The sequence below is a fragment of the Pistacia vera genome, unplaced genomic scaffold, assembly GCF_008641045.1.
Source record: "Pistacia vera cultivar Batoury unplaced genomic scaffold, PisVer_v2 Contig849, whole genome shotgun sequence".
NCBI lineage: Eukaryota > Viridiplantae > Streptophyta > Magnoliopsida > Sapindales > Anacardiaceae > Pistacia > Pistacia vera.
This window is the reverse complement of record NW_022196722.1, coordinates 1,191,725-1,200,340: the sequence shown is the minus strand read 5'-3', so window position 1 is coordinate 1,200,340 and position 8,616 is coordinate 1,191,725. Positions and strand designations below refer to the sequence as shown.

At 35.4% G+C, this 8,616-nt stretch overlaps 1 pseudogene; it reads left to right on the top strand.

The window, feature by feature from the left end:
* Window positions 1-438: 438 nt before the first annotated feature.
* On the top strand, window positions 439-1,385 carry LOC116118594 (annotated as a pseudogene).
* Window positions 1,386-8,616: the final 7,231 nt, after the last annotated feature.

Below are 8,616 nucleotides of genomic sequence, written 5' to 3'. Positions count from 1 at the left end.
AACTGAAAATGGTAATCCAAACTGAGAAGTGAAGCACGAAACTGGTAATGGATACTGAGAAAGTGAAATGGTGAAGCAGAGAAGATGCAGTGAAAAAGCAAACTATAACGGTCAAAAAAAAATTTGTCAGGATAGTTGTCAGGATTGAATTATCAGGACAATATTGTGTAAATAATAAAACAAACACTATTTGTAGAATCCGGTCTAGAATATGAATAAAAATACTTAGCCAAACGCAGCCTTTTGTACGAATAAATACACTATCAAATTTTAAATGATACTAGTGCTAACATTTTCTTGGCAAGTGTTATGACATATTTTCACACTATAATTACTATAATTAAATATAGTAATTACTATAATTAATCAAATTAACTACCCCTACTTCTTAAACAACAACTCTTCATCACTTAAAGCCTCAAAAGCTCTCAGATTATCATGCCAAATCAATCTCCGACATGGACAAACCTCCCATGGACCATCAGGCTCTTCAGTTCTGTCATCCACTTAGGCTTTCGATCATCCTGCCGCTCCAACGGCTCCATCAACCGCCGCCTCATAAACCTCTTCGAATTCCAAGCTCCAACTCCCTCCACTGAACCCATCAATGGCATCAAAACTTTTGATGTCCACATTGATCCCTCGCGAAATATATGGTTTCGCTTCTACATCCCTTGTCGCAAAGGTGGCAACAATAAACATCGGGGGAATATGCCCCTTATTATCTACTTTCACGGTGGAGGATTCGCCTGGATGGCTTCTAATTCTTTAGGGTTCGATAATTTATGTCGAAGATTCGCGAAAGAACTCACAAGTGTAGTTATTTCAATGAACTATAGGCTCGCTCCTGAGCAAAGTATCCATGCCAGTTTCAGGATGGTTTGATGTGCTCAAATTCATTGAAAAAAACACAAATTTTGAAGGGTTCCTGAAATTTGTGAATTTAAAGCAGTGTTTTATTAGTGGTGACAGTGCAGGAGGGAACCTGGCGCATCATGTGGCAGTTAAAGCCTGTGAATATGAGTTTCAAAACTTGAAGGTCATCGGAGTAATAGCAATTCAACCATTTTTTAGGGGAGAAGAGAGGACTAAATCAGAAGTAAGGGTCGGATAGAGATCATCTTGGAGCCAATGTTTTCGGGCCTAAATTGGAGGATATTATGCGGTTGAAGTTTCCGGCAACACTTATTATTGTGGGAGGGTTTGATCCTTTACAAGATTGACAAAGAAGGTACTATAATGGGTTGAAGAAACTTGGAAAGGAGGCTTACTTGATTGAGTATCCAATTGCATTTCATGCTTTCTATGCAATTCCAATGGTGCCAGAATCTGGATTGTGTATTAAGGAAATAAGAGATTTCATGGAGAAACAATGTGCAAAATAGATGAAAGTCATACATATGTTAGTGAATTTTGTATATTTTGGATTGGTATTTTTTGCTAGTAGTTATTTGCAATAAGTAATTTTTGTACAACATATCTAGAAACTCAAAGTTATACTTTTAATATTAAATATGTTAAGTGTTAAATATTTGCTCAAATTTGATTGATTTATCATCAAGGCAGAATAGTCTTGTGTCTATTAAGCTTTACATATTCATGTTGAAAAATGTTCCACCAACAACCTCTTCTCACAAANATAAAGAGTATGAATCCTTACCTTTTGATACCTAGAATCAAAGCCCTATGAAAAACCACTTAAAAGCCCTCAAAATCCTTGGAGGATTGAATGAAAATTTGAGAGAAAATGGGGGAGGAGTGTGGCGGTGGAATGAAGAAAATAAGGGTTTCAAACCCTTAACACTTTAGTTTATAACCACACTTTCCCATTATGCCCTTATTCTTTCTTTGAAATTCCATCTATGTCCCTTAGTCAATGACCATAATGCCCTCATTTTTAATGCATTCTCTATGAAATTCTATCTCTTTTCACTCCCCACAATTTCAACTAATTTTGAGTGAAAAGACCATTTTACCCCTAATGAAAGTTTAAGGGATTTTCTCTACATTTTTCTCAAAATAACTTTAACAAAAATTCAACTAAGGCCAACCAACCAATATTAACAATATATCGACCCAAATAAAAGCAAAACAATAAACATTTAAACAATACACCATAACTTAACTATGTACCTCAAGTGGGGCGTTACAATGGGTTTGGACCCCCTCTTTCGTTGGGGTGATGATGGGTTTAGACCCCTCTTTGGTTAGGACAATGATGGATTTGGACCCCTTTTTTGGTTGGGGTGATGATAGGTTTGGACCCCTCTTTGATTGAGGCGATGATAGGTTTGGATCCCCTCTTTAGTTGGGGCGATAATGGGTTTGGACTCCCTTTTTGGTTAGGACGATGATGAGTTTGTACCCTGGCCTTATACGCTGAGCGTGAGGGACAGTGTTAGAAGTTGAATTTGTCACACATCGCCCTAATAGTGGACTGTTATGGTGTATATAAGTAGTTGAATTTTCTCCTCCCTTGATTGGGGCGACAATTGGGTTTGGACTCCGGCTTTGCACGCTAAGTGTGAGGGAGGGTGTTAGAAGTTAAATTTATCCCACATTATCCCAATAATGGGGTGTTATGGTGTATATAAGTGATTAAGCTCCCTTCTCCCTTTAGCTGGCTTTTGGTTTTGAGTTTTACCCGAACTCACTTTATCAGAGGATAGGTTCTTGCTGAATGTAGGTGGCCACATGGTTGGATGTCTGCTAATAGGTTCTTTCTTCTTCTTCTTAATTAATTTATTTGTTTTTTGGATTTCTACTTGTTCATTGGATTCCAAGAGAATAACATTTCCATTTAGAGGTGACGGGTAATATATTTTGTCAATAAGCTAAGCGGAAAAAGAAAAACAAAAGAAAATTTTCTATAAAAGATTATTATTTCAGTTATTTGGAGTTGTCACAATCCAAGCAGTGAGCTTGGCAGTTCTTAACCATCTGAGCAGTTATGTAAAAACATACAAGACAAGTTTTCTCATTAGTTTATCAATGTCAATTTTTGCCCACAGCTTACCAACTCTTTTTATCCGATAGCTCGTCAAAAGTACTGGCAATTTTATTATTGTAACTTGAAGTTCAATTCTATTCATTCTTAACTTCTATAGCTAAAACTCATATATTTTTGCAGGGTGATTACATTTTATTATACCATTAGATGTGCAGATTGCCTAATCTCTTGAAGGATTCTTTTAATTATACTATGATTAAGAGTTTGATATATTAGCACTAGAGCGGTCTTGTACTGAAGCTGTGAAATTTTTTAAAGAAAACAATCAAGAAAAAGCTAGGATGAATTCATTATTGAAGAGCTTGAAGTTTCAATTCAAGACTCTTCTCTCCTCTTTTTTTTCCCATATCCTATATAAGCTCTCTTCGTGAAGAAAAAGAGTTAAATCCAATTTTTTTATGAGCCAAAATAAACTCTCTTCATGACAGAACACCAATGGTGCTCCTATAGAGAGAAACATAGGAAAGTTTTGAACTTAGAACCGTAGGAATAGAACACCATGCATTTGGCATAACACAATATATTTTTGAACATATCACTGCAAACTTTTATTTAGGGATGACAATTTGGTTTGGGAACCAGATGATTCCAAACTTTAATGGGACAACTTTGAGATTGAAGAGGCAAACCCAAATTGGACTCAAAATCTTAGACTCGTGTGAATAATAAATAAAAATAGCAAGTAAAGTGACATGGTAAGTTTAATCCACAAGTAGACACAATTACTCATCCTTTCTTAAGTTGTTCAGGAAATGCTAACTTGGCTAAGAACAGTTTGAGAAATTGAAAGCATTGCTATGAAGAATCTATTATTACTGAAATCAAAATCACAAAAACCTTTGAGGGTGTCTATGAAAATTTTCTAATTTCAAAAATTTGAATGAAAGAGAAGAAGAAGATAGCTACTGACTTGGGGATATGGCAGTTAATAAAGAGGATTTGAAGGACATTGAGGTTGTCCTTAAGTGGTATAGTTCTTCACTCCTATTTTTAAGAGAAACTGCCTTGTGCAATCATTTTTCACTTATTTTAATGAAAAATGTTATCCTTACAAAGACTTATATAAAGAAGACTACAAAGTGAAGGAAAAAACAAAGAAAAAACGGAAAAAGAGAAAGAGAGAGAGGGAGAAATCATAAAGATCAAGGGTAGAGATTGTCTTTATATGCCCCTTTTGTATTTGTTTTTGTAAGACTATCACTTCTCTATTTTAATTCTTGATATGTCAAGATTTTGTTTAAAAGATGAATTTAGTCATAAAATTACATTGCATAACCAAATTATCCTTATTAAAAATAACAAAGGTAAAAATAATCAGAATGTGTTGGCTTATCAAGTTTAACACATGTTAGCATGTTTTAATTGAATTGTTAAACCATAGCTACATACTAGATTATCAAGTCTTGTATAATCTAAAATTATTATATGTTAGAAAACATTTCATTTGTTGTTTTATTAAAGGAATAATTGATAAATCACTAGACTTTAGTGGTTAGATTTGTCCTTTAAATAACACCTTCACATTTTGCTATTTTATATTAATTTGTATATATGAGAAAGGTAGTTAAAAGTATCAAAGTTAATTCAACCAAAGTTAGGTTTGTCAATTGATAGAATCAAAGTTGGTATGATACATCACTTTATATGGGTAATAGGCTACCTTTGCTCATCTTTATGTTAGATCCTAAATCTCCGCATGCTTGGTATCTTATATTACATTAATCAATGATTAGTTTAATTAAATACAGATCTTATTACTATTATTAGCTAATTCCGATTTCTCGAAGATGATTTCATACTTTGGTATCACATGCACCGAGGTGCATTTGGTTAGGTACAACGAAGCTGTGGTGACGTGGCTTGTGTTTTGCCACGGTGGAGTCAATTAAAAGTGGGTGAGTCAAATTGTTGCAGCGACGTCATTTTTAGAATGAGCTAAAGAGGGTTTTTTCAAGTCATTCAATTCAGCCCTCATTTTTCATCTCTAACAACATTTATTCCATAATGTGCTAAAGGGAGACGAAATCTGTTACTCATCTACGGTTGGATCTTCTTGGGGTTCCAAGTGGAGGCTGATCCTAGAAGGTGACTCATGTATAAATTGATTCCATTTGTTATGAATTTGCAGCAAGGGGAAAAGGGAAGAAAGCTAGGGTTTCTTCAGGTTGTATTCTTCTTTACTCATTTCGTTTCTTTCTTTGTTCAATACTTTGTAAATTGTCCTCTTGACTATGATAGTAATGACATCCTATTTGCGTCTTGAAGAGTGGATGTAGGCTACCCAGCCGAACCACTATAATTTATTGTGTTGATCTTTATCTCTTTACTTGATATGTTGTTTGTTAATGCTTGATGATTCAGAGATCTTAATCTGTGATTAATTACTTTGTTGTTTGGGAGATTGGTTGTTATTCAGAGATCTTAATTTGTGATTACTTTGGTGTTGTTTGGAGATTGTTTGTTAACCAGAGATCTTAATCTGTGTTTATCATCTTGTTATATAGTTGGTTAGTTAGGCATAGAGCTGTAATCTGTGATAACTCAAGACAAAAATGTAACAGATTGATATCAGAGCTTGGTTCAAGGCTTCGTAAAGTGTCTGTTTTTTTTTTTTTTTTTTTTTTTTAGTATTCTGTGACCAGTTTCTTAGGATAAACTTTAATTAGGTCCACTAAATTCGAACTTGAAAAGTTTATAGGTGAGAATGACTTTGGTTTGTGGAAAATGAAGATGGAAGCAGTATTGATCAAGGAAGGGCTAGCCTTTCCCCTAAAGGAAGAGACTGAACTACTAGAGTCCATGAAAGATTCTGAGAAGCAGGAAATGCTAGACAAAGCCAAAAGCTCCTTGATCGTTGGATTGGGTGACAAAGTCCTTCGGGAGGTCAAGAAGGAGAAGACAGCTGCTGAAATTTGGAAAAGGTTAAACTATCTCTATCAATCTAAAACTATCCCTAATAGATTATTTTTAAAGCAAAGGTTGTTTGGCTTTAAAATGGATGATCAGAAATCTTTGAAAGATAATAAAGATGATTTTTTGAAAGTGATTCATGATGTAGAAAATATTTCTGTAGATACTGGGGATGAGGATCAGGCAGTAATCTTGTTGAATTCTTTACCTAAATCTTATTCTAACTTTGTGGAAACCCTTAAATATGGTAGACAAACACTGAAGTTAGAAGAGGTAGTAGAGGCTATCTCTGCCAAGGATAGTGAGAATAGGATGAGAAATAAAAACAGTGGTGATGGTGAAGGTCTTAATGTTAGAGCGAGATCAGATAGGAAGAATTGGAAAAAGGGAGGGCTAAATAGGAACAGGTCTAAATCTAGGTCGGGAAATAGAAAATGTTTCTTTTGCCATAAGGAGGGTCATTTTAAGAGAGACTGTCCTAAGAGAAAGAACAAGTAGAAACCTGAAAGAGATAGTGAGGGAGGCAGTGCTGGTGTAGCATCTGAGGGATATGAAAGTTCTGAAGTTTTAGTTATTTCTGAGGGTAAAACCAGTGAGGAGTGGATCCTAGACTCAGGGTGTACCTACCACATGACACCAAATGGAGAATGGTTAAGCTCATTTCAACCTTTAGATGGTGGGAAAGTAATGATGGGGAATAATGTTGTGTGTCATATAAAAGGTATAGGCACAGTTAAGCTAACTCCTCAAAGTGGTGTAACTAAAACTCTTACAGACGTTAGATATATCCCTAACCTAAAAAGGAATTTAATCTCACTAGGAACCTTAGATTCTAATGGGTTTAGCTATAAGGTAGCAAATGGCAACCTTAGTGTCATGAAAAGATCTCTAGTTGTCATGAAAGCTGAGAAGAGAAATGGGTTATATGTGTTAAAGGGTAGAGTGGAGAGTGGATTGCTGCTGTTGGGTCAACGAAAGTTCAAGATAGAACTTTATCGTGGCATCAAAGACTTGCTCATGTTAGTGAAAATGGCTTAGTAGAACTAGGCAAACAAAACCTGCTGTGTGCGGATAAGATTGGAAGTCTAATTTTTTGTGAACATTATGTCTTTGGAAAAATGAGTAGAGCTAAATTTGGATCTGGTCAACACTACTCAAGTTCACCACTTGAGTATGTTCACTCAGATGTTTGGGGGCCATCTAGGCACTACTCACAGGAGGATGTAGATACTTCATTAGTTTTGTTGATGATTACTCTAAATATGTGTGGATCTACTTCCTTAAAACCAAGGATGAGGCATTCTCTAGGTTTAAAGAATGGAAAGTCATGGTAGAAACACAAACTGGAAATAAGTTAAAGAAACTTAGGATTGATAATGGTCTAGAGTTTGTAAATGAAGAATTCAACAGTTTCTATAGGATACATGGAATTGTGAGACACAAAACAGTACGAAATACCCCACAACAAAATGGTTTTTGTGAGAGGATGAATAGAACCATTTTAGAAAGGGTTAGGAGCATCATGTCTAGCTCTAAGCTGCCAATTAAATTCTGGGCAGAGGCAGCACACACAGCAGTCTACCTAATCAACAAAACTCCATCTTCAGCAATAGGTTTTACGGTTCCTCTAGAGAAGTGGACTGGTTATCCTGTAAAACTAGAAAATCTTAGAGTTTTTAGATGTCTAGCTTATGTCCATGTTAGAGAAGACAAATTAAAACCTAGAGCTCTTAAATGTATCTTCTTAGGATATCAAGATGGGGTAAAGAGCTATAAACTCTGGAACTTAGAGTCTAAGAAATGTATCATCAATAGAGATGTTGTTTTTAGAGAAGAAATCCTACCTGGCCTTGGAAATGATTCTAAAAATTTAGAGGGCAGTCCTTCAGGAGCAGATTTCTTAGAACTAGAACTTCAAAACCCAAAAGTAGATCAAACTGTGAATCAAGGTGGAGCTGATGACATTCAAGCTGAGGAAAATAATTCTAAAAATTCTGTGGGTGATCAAACTGGTGAACTTGAAGGTGAGCAATTGAACCATGATGACGAATTAGGGCTGTCAAATTACCAACTATGTAGAGATAGAGTTAGAAGGGTAATCAAACCTTTAAATAGATTAGGGTATGCTGATCTGGTGGCTTATGCTTTACAAGTTGAAGATGATATTTGTGATGAAACCAAGTCTTTTCAAGAGGCTGTGTCAGGACCAGAAAAATTGCAATGGCTTAAAGCAATTGAAGAAGAGTTTTCTTCTCTGATAAAGAATGAAACCTGGGTTTTAGTAGATAAGCCAAGAAATTGTAGAATGGTCAAATGTAAATGGATTTTTAAAAGAAAATCTGGATTTAACCCAACTGAGCCACCAAGGTATAAGGCTAGGCTGGTCGTAAAGGGGTTCACACAACGGAGGGCATAGATTACAATAAGATTTTTTCCCCAGTTGTCAAGCATTCCTCTATCAGAATTCTGCTGTCACTTGTTATCCTATTTAATCTTGAACTAGAACAATTGGACGTAAAGACAACTTTTACATGGAGATTTGGAAGAAACCATTCTGATGGAGCAGCTAGAAGGACACAAAAATGTTACAAGTAAAGTCTGTCTACTTAAAAAATCCTTGTATGGTCTGAAACAATCACCATGACAGTGGTATAAAAAGTTTGATTCATTCATGATTGAAATAGATTTTAATGGAT